This window comes from Drosophila albomicans, chromosome 2L (genome assembly GCF_009650485.2).
Source record: "Drosophila albomicans strain 15112-1751.03 chromosome 2L, ASM965048v2, whole genome shotgun sequence".
NCBI lineage: Eukaryota > Metazoa > Arthropoda > Insecta > Diptera > Drosophilidae > Drosophila > Drosophila albomicans.
In genome coordinates, this window is record NC_047628.2 from 1,402,131 (window position 1) to 1,412,723 (window position 10,593).

Here is a 10,593-nt window from a genome sequence, read left to right on the forward strand (position 1 = left end):
AACATGCACCAAAAAGGAGTACAAACTTTATACTTACATATGTACGTATGTGCGTACGTACTACATGATATGTATGTATGTACATATGTAGTATATATATACATATGTATATATATTTCTTGGGTTATTCGGACATTTCGATTGCCTCGTAAAGGAGTGTGAGAACGGAAAGAAGCTTGCAAATTGCTTGTGTGCGTGGTCATTTATCAGTCTTAGTTTCAGGGGTTAGAAATGTTTTACAATAAATTCAACAAGCAAATTTTTGGTTTGAGTTTATTAGCTGTCGGCCATTACCTCAGGCCAAAGAGCACATTCCAAGGAAGGATATGGCCTGTCTATCCAGGCAATACAACCCATTCCATTCCATAGTCCATTCAATCCGCCCTTCTTTACCCTTCTAGTATTAATTGACGAACCACTCATTCATTCATGTTTATTGTCAAGTGTCGTCAAATCACCTTCCACTTTTGGAACATTACATACATACATACATTCATATGTATAATGTTTGCCATGCTCTGCCGCAGCATTGCCAGATACAATTAAGCTCTGACTGCGCATGCTCTAACTCTCCCATAATCTCATATTCTTGCGCTCAGTTGACGTCATACTAGCTCCCATGCTTAATGCTGTTCGTTGCACTTTTGGCACGTTTTCACATTCGGCTGTTGCGCCTAGGACATTGTTTTTCATATTGTATACTCGCTCACGTCGATTCATCGGAATTTGTCTTCGGCTTGCGCTTCGTGGTTGTTCTAAAAACGAACGTTCAGAGCGAAGGTCGTCGGCCATAAAATGCGCATTATGTTGTGCGGATGTGTCAGTACACGTTTGTTATTTGCCGCAACAACAGTGGGGCGCCGTCGGCGACAACTATAGCGGCAACGACAGCAGTAGCTAACGGTAACGGTTACGCAGAAAGTAGCGAAGTCAGCAAAAATCGTGGACTCCGCATCGAAATCGCATTCAGAATGGCGACCGTTTTAAGTACATAAAGCGCATTTCGCATTGGCGTGCAGTAGTGACGGTAAAGGAATCGGTCAAGAATATACAGAACCCGCTAGTTCTTGTTATTGTTGTTGTTGTTATTGTTGTTTTAAATGGAGTGTGTTGGAATGCATAAAGTGTTTAAGTGAAGTGCTCCTCAAACTTTGGACGCGAAGAAAAGGCCAACAACCGTTAGTTATATGTATATGCAACAACTGGATACGGATACTTTCGACAATCTTTAAGCACAACCAAACAGCCAGTTAAGTAGGTAACGTTACCATTACCTTACCCCTGGCTCTCACCCATTCAGCACACATGCTCTTGAATAAAAGTTCAATTTCCTGCTTTAATTGAAGCGTAGTGCAAACAGCAAGCGACTTGTTCGCACACTGTCCAATTGCTCTGGCTATACGGCAACATAAGGTCTGGTTAAAGGAGGAAGTCAGAGATACACATATATATATAAAAAGAGAGACAGAAAGAGATATAGTAAAGAGAGGGAAAGATACATGCCTGACGGGGGCTGTTGGACGTTTGACTCTGGTCAGTCATTAGTCATTTGCTCATTTCCGCAAACGCAGCCGGACGTACAGCACTTGTAAGCCAATAAACAAGCGATGGCAACGAAAGAACGGACGATACGCAGGCGAGGACGAGGAATATGGGGAAGTAGACAGTCACTCACATTTCTCCCTAAGCATACAATGAATGAAATACTGATATAAAGTTGGACGTATTCATGTCATGGTTTGTGATAAAGATGTGACGGGTTGGTCAACTTCATACAAGGGAGTGCTTGCGGCTTTTAGAAATCAACCGCAAGACGATTTTGTTCTACTTTAACTTTCATAGAATCATATACATATATTTGTATCTTGAGCGACATTCTAAATTATTGGACAATTTTTCGTCGTGCTAACTTCTGCCTCAGATTTTTTGTAAAATCGATTTAACTTTGTTGGTACAAATTGCGTACATTTATTCCTTGTACATTGAGTTGGAATTGAAACTTTCTGCCTAAAAAAAATATATTTTACAGAAAATAAAAGTATTTTAAACTCGTTAAAGAATATTAGTATGTGTCACATATTCAATTCGACAATTTGAGTTAGTGGGTCTGTAATATTAGAGTTTTAATCATATAATTTATAAAGTTCAATGTTTCTATGTTGGTATTGGTAATCACAATAAAACGTATAAAGTGAAACTTCACATAGCGGACACATACATACATACATAAATAATGCTGACCCCCTTCTGACACTTTTTAACCAAACTAATCTCGAAGACTAGAAGATGTAGAGTTATAATGTAGAGGTGGATAGTAATCGATGACACTATTGATAGTTGGGCGCTATCGAGCCACAATCGATAGCAGCAGATACTTTCGAAAGTGGGCCAACCACTATCGATTGTGGCATCGATAGCTGGCGTCTCACATTGTTCTGTGTAAAATCGTCAGCAATAAAAAAAATATAAGTACATATGGATCGCTTTTTAAAAATAGGTATGTTTAATGTATTAAACATAAGTATTTTGATATATAATGTGTCAAATTTAATATAAAAGTCAAATGTCCGCAACGCCTAGTGCGTCAAGTAAAGATAAGATGTGGAATAGTATTACAAAAAATTTCACAAGTCTGGAAGTATTTCAAGAGGTCAAACGTTAAAAAACTTGTGAAATTCCTTGACTGCTGCAAAGAATACAAGACAAACGGCAAGACGACAAAGTTTGTATTACAAGTGATACTATCGTTGACAATCGATAACACTATCGATGGTTCAAAATTGACTGTCGTCGAATATCGATGGCGCCTATAGTTCTTCGTATTTACTATAATTGTGTTTTGACACCACTTATTATCATTGCAGACAGATTATTTTGTTTCCTCCCGCCCTTGTAAATATAAAATCGCATAGCAAGGGCAATTTTAAAGCTATTGTTGATTTTATTACATACAATAACATTTTTTATAACATTTTCCAATCAGAAACCAATCAGATAAAAATTGTAGAAAGTGATTAGTTGACATTCTGGTATATTTTATCTGGTATTCCGAAATACCAAATATAACCTTAAGAATATTTTAATATTCTTTCGTTTTATTTAAGAATTAGCTTAATTTTGTAATTAAGTTACTAAATACTGAGACCACTGTTCCGCGGATAATTCTGGTGGTCGTACCGTACGTGTTTTTTCTTGACAACATCTCACTGAGTGATATGTTACTTATATTCTAAAGTAACAGTTCTTCACTAGGAACAAGAAAGGAGTTGCAACTGAATATGTGTCCTATTAAAATACAATAACAGAGACAGAGCTCAAGAACGTACATCAAGCAGCATTCCGCTCATAAAGCATTAGCATAGGTGTAATGGAAAAAAGACAAAAAGAAAACAGAGCAGCGACGCAATACAGATGGCACCTCCTCTGCAAATACTCACCGTGTCCCACCTAACCCAAATTGTTGTTTCTTCATGGTTCGCTTTTTCGCCCGTCTGTTTCTCTTTCTCATTGCCATGATATTTCTTTTTTTGACTTGACTGACGGCTCGCAACGCGACAAATACAAGCCTCAGCCAGTGGACTAGCTAGCCCTAGACCACCCCATCCATACGGTCTACCCCTCCCTCGAAAAGCAAGCTACAAAAACCAAGGCATTGGGGAAACTTGTTTTGTAATTGTTTTTGTGTCGAGATGTTGTTTGTGTTTTTTGTTGCTACTATTCGTGCTTCTTTTTGTTTTGGGTTTTCTTATGCCGTTGCCCTTACCTATGAAAGGGACGAAGGGACACAGTTAGGACTACCCCCGGTCCATTATCACGTACATCCCAGTCAGAAATTAGTCTTGCTGACTAAAATATGCCTGCTTACACATTATTTATAAAAAATTACTAAGACTGGTGACTTTTTTTTGTGTGGTCTACAAACCAGCCAAGCGGACTATAAGCCAATGCTTGAAAAAAATTATGTGGTAATGAAACAGTTAAATCGTACTTCTGAGTATATACACAAAGTCTCTGTATTCTTTTGGTTCTAAGTATTGATCATTTTACACTTGCCGGCTGGACAACACACAAAGAGAATGCGCATTCACATTCGTTCGTGTTTTTAATACGTAGCGGGTGAACATTCAAGGGATTCTGAAAGCGACATTGCTGGGTTTATTCTGAAAACGTGGACTTGCTTAAGAGATCTATTCGAAGGCTTTAAAAAATTCTGGGTTTAAGAGTTTGAAACTCTTGACAGAGTCTCAGACGCGAAGAAGCCCTAGACACGTCTATCTATTGCCTGAAATCATTTCTACCGAATATTTTCCACTTTCGTCTGCAAGCTAATGTCATTTGGTTCTTCGTCTTTTTAAAATTCCAGTTGTTGAAGTCCATCATAATGATATTATGTCGTTAAATGTCGAAGTTCCAATTTCTGCTCCGATTTTGGCACAGTTGGGAATGGTCGATGAAATTCAGTCTTCTCAATCCTCTATTGAAGTTAGTCAACTATTTTAGAATCTCGTCTGGTCCATTAATTGTCCAGAATATGATAGTTACAGTGCCACTGCTTAAACAAATTTTTACCCTTGATGCGACATCTGTTGATGTTCGGGATTATAAAAAACTCAAGCCACTACTAAAGTGCACAAATTCGGTTTTCGTTGTGAAGGGAAAATTTCCTTCTGCTGTTCCTCGTGAACAATTTAGAAAGATTTGCTGCAAAGAGTTTGGACAGGATTAAAAAGTGGCTTAAAAAGCTTTCCATTGGGTATATAGGTATTATAACTTTACGCCTACAGGTAATGTATGCAACAGACAGAAGGAGGCATCTCTGACCAACGAAAGTATATACATATATTCTTATTCAGCGTCAACAGCCGGGACGATATGTCCGTCTGTTTGTCTGTCCGTCCGCCCGTATGAAAGCCGGCACTTTAGACACTATAAGAGAGAGAGAGAGAGAGATATTTTTTTTCTTAACATTTGCTATTTGTGCACTCAGATCAACAACAGAATTTATGATTCTTGAGAATTTAGTTGCGATCAGATAAACATTGTAGAAGTTACTGCTGAAATTTTGTACTATCTGGTATATTTTGAGTATATAGCTTTCGGTATATTATTGTGTCATTTCAGTATATTAATTTGGTACAATTTTAGAATATGAGTTTATTGAAAACGGAAAGCGGGTATCTCACAAAAACACACTCGACTGTAACTTTATTATTTGTTTTCTTTTAATGGCATTGCCCTTACTAAAACTTGGTTAAGACATGAAATTCTTGATACTGATAATTGTACAAGTACATTTTTTCAGAGGTAATTGCATGCAGCGTCGCGTTAGTAGTGTTTTAATTGCCGTAGATGCTCATATTGCATTTGGATTTATTGGACACTACAGGTTTTCCTGTTCGTATATGCCTCCAACTGCTTATGAAGCTTTGTATTTAACTTTTATGAATTTTTGCATTCATTCTGATTGTGATAATTTGAAATTTCTTGGTGATTTATTTCATGTTAGTTTATTGTTGAAAAAGTTAATCCAATCAATCTATTGAAAATGTTCAGTAAATCTAAATTCAAATAAAATCAATACATTTGAAAAATTTAAATATTGCTAAACAAAGGGCATACTCTGTTGAAGATGCGATATTTATATTTAAAAAAACTTTCGATCGAATAAAGAGAAAAACCGAAATATCAAAGATAGATATTTAGTACACAAAACAGTGTCTTTTCATTTGGTTGCGATTGGATAAAAAAACTTTAAAGTTATTCAAGAAGTAATATTCTAAGTAATTTTATATATACATATGTTGAAATCAAATAAACTTTATCTTAACCCCAGCTTGTCCTATATTTGCCTATCTCAGTTTTATGCAAAGAATAATTGTTTGCTGTATGTATTCGGTTGAACATATTTAACATTTCATGAAACAATATAGCTATATAGCTGTGAATTATACAATACAACTTTATTTCTATCATTTAATAATAAAATAATAGTTTTTCAAAATAATTATTGTTATTTCAACGAAATTAAAGTTTCATAAAAAGGTTTAAGTACCAGCGTTGATCTAAACGTTTGCCAAATCAATTTTAAAAATTAAAAATTAAATTGGCGATGAAATGATCCGTTACGTGACTTGGAGAGACTTATAAAAACCATTTAAATTTTTCCTAAATTTGGTCAAAAAGCTATTTGTAAATAGACTAGCAGCAGTTGTTATAAGATATTCCATAAGAAGCTGGGGCCGAAAGGTTCGAGGCAGACGCAAATATATGTATGTATGTAAGTGCTCGTATACGAGACTCAACCGCACAGAAATAGGAATAGGCCAGAGTCAGAATTAGACCGACATCAATAAACCTCAACTAAGCCGTGTGTTTTGACATAGATTTAAATTGACATGGCTGTGCAAACAAAACGCAGAACAGAAAGTCGGGGAAATGGTGAGTGTGAATCGTTGAAGAGGCTTGCGGCTTACAGTGGAATTCGCATCGGTCGAGTGGGCCACATTTATAATCGAACCTCTTCTTTCACTCACAACTAAACCTACATTCATTAACATACGCATTTGCTTTAACATTTACATTTGCCTAATGCACAAGCGTTGGGTCATGGCAATCACTTTGTTATTTTAACTTTTAAAAAATTTGATTTTGCCAACATATTGCGAATACATATGTACATACAAACGCGAAGACAGAAGTAAAAGAATATAAATAAAAATGCAAAATAGTTTATCATTTAACATATTTGACGGCCCTTGGGTATTCCCTCTCGTTCGTTACGAAAATTGTTTGCTAGACATTAAATTCGAGGATGACAGTTGCAAGCCAAGTTGAAGATTGTTTAGTAGAGGTGATTGGGATGTTGATCTTGTATAATAAGGTATGAGAATGTTATCTATCCAAGCGTCGCGAAACCATTGGCTTTTTTCTGTAGGAGCACGTCTCCACGTCGTTGGCTGTATTTCAATCTCGGATTTTCGATGCCTACAAGAACATGTGTAATGCCCTGTTTCCACAGCACCAAACACTCGGTTTTTATACCCGCTACCCATAGAGTAGAAGGGTATTATAACTTTGTGCTGGCAGGAAATGTATGTAACAGATAGAAGGAGACATCTCCGACCCTACAATGTATATATATTCTTGATCAGCGTCAACAGCCGAGACGAAATAACCATGTCCGTCTGTCCGTATGAACACCTAGATCTCAGTGACCATAAGAGACAGACAGTATTTGCTTTGGTATATACAATAACGACTATCGAAAGTGCGATTCCTAAAAATTTGCTTGCGATCAGATAAAAATTGTCTAAGTTACTAAAGAAATACTTTTGTATGGACAAAAACGACTTCTATGTATGTATGTAGTATATGTTTGCGTATTCGTATATACATACATACATGCTCGCCTATATTAGTATCTGTATGCATAGAGGGTTCATAAGCAATGCGATAGCTCTGGTGGTAGAGTGCAAGTTGAGCATGTTGTGGTGCTCGGGTTCGAGCCCGGTCGGGGTACAAACTTTTCTTTTTTTTTTAACCACCCGGTCGGTGGTGCTCGAGTTCAAATCCCGATCGAGAATACATGCATATTTTTTTTTAATATTTTAAGATTATTACCGCAATATTTTGCTTTTATTTAAAATGGGAAGCGGGTATTTCACAGTCGAGCACACTCGACAGTAACTTTCTTACTTGTTTTCGACAGCATTTGATATGTTTGTTGTTTGTTTCAAAATTTTGCCACACCCACTTCCGCACCGCAAATCAACAAAAATCGAATAACAATCGTAATTTTAAAGCTAAAGTCATGAATTTTGGCATATACAATAATAACTATAGTCATTGTGATTCCTGATTTGGTTACGATCAGATAAATTTGACATGTTTTTTTGATATTTTTATGGTATATTATTTTGGTATATTTTGAGAATATTACCGCAATATTTTGGTTTTATTCAAAATGGGTAGCGGATATCTCACAGTTTTTTAAATATACATATGTATTTGAAAAGTCACTTTTGGCTCATGTAAAATCTTATAAAAACTCAGTTTTTTTACATGCATGAGAAATATAAAAATATCTGGCACTATTTTCGGTATAATTTTTTAGTTACGCGATATTTTATCGAGGTGAAATCGAGGCGGAGTTCACCACAGAAAAAATGATAACAAAGTGCGTACTGAAACTGATTTTTAAAAAGCATTTTGCGTCAATTTTTCGGTGATGTTGATTGCTTACTTATTTACATATAAGTTAGTGATTAAAGTTCGTTTACATTATGGGTACCAGTTTTTCGTGAGAATTTTATCGATGCCCATTTTTTGCTGTGAATTCCACAGTGTGGAAGCAGCAAAATGGGATTTGATAAAATGTGAAAAACTAAGTGGCTGTGTAAACAGGACATAAGACATTTTCTGCCGCGTATTTAAATTGAAACATATTGAAGGGAATACATTACCTAACACTCTCTTTCAGTATTGATTCAATTTGTAGCAATCAGCAATTCCGCAGCTTTACCAGCGGTGTATTTTGATATATGTACATATTTTAACTTTGTTAAATTTTAAAATATGATTGTCTTCGATGAAATTTTTGTATATACATGTACATGTGTTTGTTTTTGCAGTAGTTTTTATTTTGGAAAAGAAAAATAAAATTGTATTTATAAATTGGTTACACCATCGTAATTAGGATCTGTTACTTATATTTTATAGGAAGCTAACATTTTTTCCCCTTCAGGCAGAAACTTTTCTTCCAGACTGGTAGTGTATATATGTTACATATTTATTAAAGATTTACGTACGAAGTCCAAAGTAGCACGTAACAACGATTCCCTTGGTTTGTTGAATGTTAATCAATTGGTTAACTTTGCTTATCTGTACGTCCATTTCTATACTATCTTTTAGAATGCCAGCGACTAAGGCTTCTTTCGTGTTGGAATAGAGATATCACATAACATCGCGGTTACCAAATAATGTGCCTGTCAACATTTTAAACAGCGAACAGTCTAGTCCATCGGTTTTATGAATCTATAAAACTAACAAAAGCTTTTACACCCGTTACCACCTATAAGGTAGAAACCATTGTTCCTGCAGGCAGTAGGAGCCATCTCCTACTGCATAAAGTATATACATATATTCTTGACCAGCGTCAACAACCGAGACGATATAGGTATGTCGGTGCGCATAATACCTAGATCTCAGAGACTGGCTATATTTTCTATTCGACATCACTCCTTATTTTAGCATGCACGTCAAAATTGTTTTATAATTTGGCCACACCCACTTTCGTCCTCGCAAATTGAGTAGCAAGCTTAATTTTGAAGAAAAACAAGATTTTTCATAACTACAGTCTTTATGATTCCTGAAAATTGTCATCAGATAAAAATTATAGAATTTATTGAATATGGCAAAAAACTGTGCGACTGTTTAGGTTGATAATCTGGCACATTTTGTAGTTTATATAATAGATATACCAAATATAACCATCGTTATTTAGAAACCATTTTTCAGTATTTTAATTTGCTATATTTGTTTTGCTTTTAGTGTGAATGGATAGCTGGTATCTCACAGTCGAGCACACTCGACGCTAGCTTTCTTACTTATTTTTATTTTATGCAATGCACATTGGGATGAAATGCCTTTATTTTGGCCAAAACCTAAAAAGTTCATGTTAATATATCAATAATGTTACAATTATTTCAAGCTTATAAATGTCCCTAGACATCGAAAATATTTAATTGGTATTTTATTGTGGAGCCCTCGACTTGCACCAGCCGTTGAAAGTCAGCTGTTCTTGCTACGTGGTGCGTGCAAGCTTGCTGACTAATCAAATTTCTTAATTTTGGCGTTCTCGTATTTTTAAATAGTTTGACCAATTAAAATACCTTAAATTGGAAAATGTTCCGCATGGTATGTAGAAAATATTTGTATAAGTGTTTAATTATATGTACTTTTGTGTTGTCATGTTTTTAATGAAATACTTAAGCAGTAGTTTTGTTGGTTCTAACCTTAAAATATTTGTGTTTATTGGAGCATATCTAGCAAGATACAACAGGATTCAAATAACAACTTATGTGGTAGTATGAGTTATTATGTGTATATTCAGATAGCAATTAAATAATTTGCGGGGGGTTAAATATTTCAATAGATACAAGCAAGGATTTTATTCGTCAAGGTGACTTACTAAAAATTTGGCTGGATACAAATCGCAATTTCAACGCCTCTTTTGCCTGGGTAATTCCAAATGATTTTATGGAAAACGATTTAAAGGTGATTAAAAACAAAAAAATATAAAAAATAGAAACTAAAAAAATAAAAAATAAGAAAATGGGAAATTCACAAATAATATAAGCAGCAAATTCTCTAAGTTTCAACTTTCTAGCTTTAAAATTACGGTTGTGGCCAAAATAAAGGCATTTCATCCCAATGTGCAATGGTTGTTTTGAGGGGGACACATCCGACTGTTTTTATGCTCTATGGTATACACAGGTATTCTTCGACCTATTGAATGCTTGTTCCATTTTTTCCACCTTTCTTTGTATTCGCAAAGGGTTATCATTGTTGTTTTTTGTTTTTGACGTTCTCATC

The 10,593-nt window shown here is 35.3% G+C and overlaps 1 protein-coding gene across 3 annotated transcripts in view; it reads left to right on the forward strand.

Annotated features, from left to right (window-relative positions):
• Nucleotides 1–835: 835 nt before the first annotated feature.
• Nucleotides 836–10,593, forward strand: part of LOC127565039 (chaoptin) — a 46,385-nt gene continuing 36,627 nt past the window's right edge. For 2 of the 3 annotated variants that reach the window (XM_052002013.1, XM_052002015.1), the window contains exon 1: nucleotides 836–1,254. The gene's annotated coding sequence lies outside the window, so the exon portion shown is untranslated. Of the gene's footprint in view, nucleotides 1,259–10,593 lie in introns of all 3 variants that reach the window. The other variant, XM_052002014.1, reaches the window with a different exon arrangement.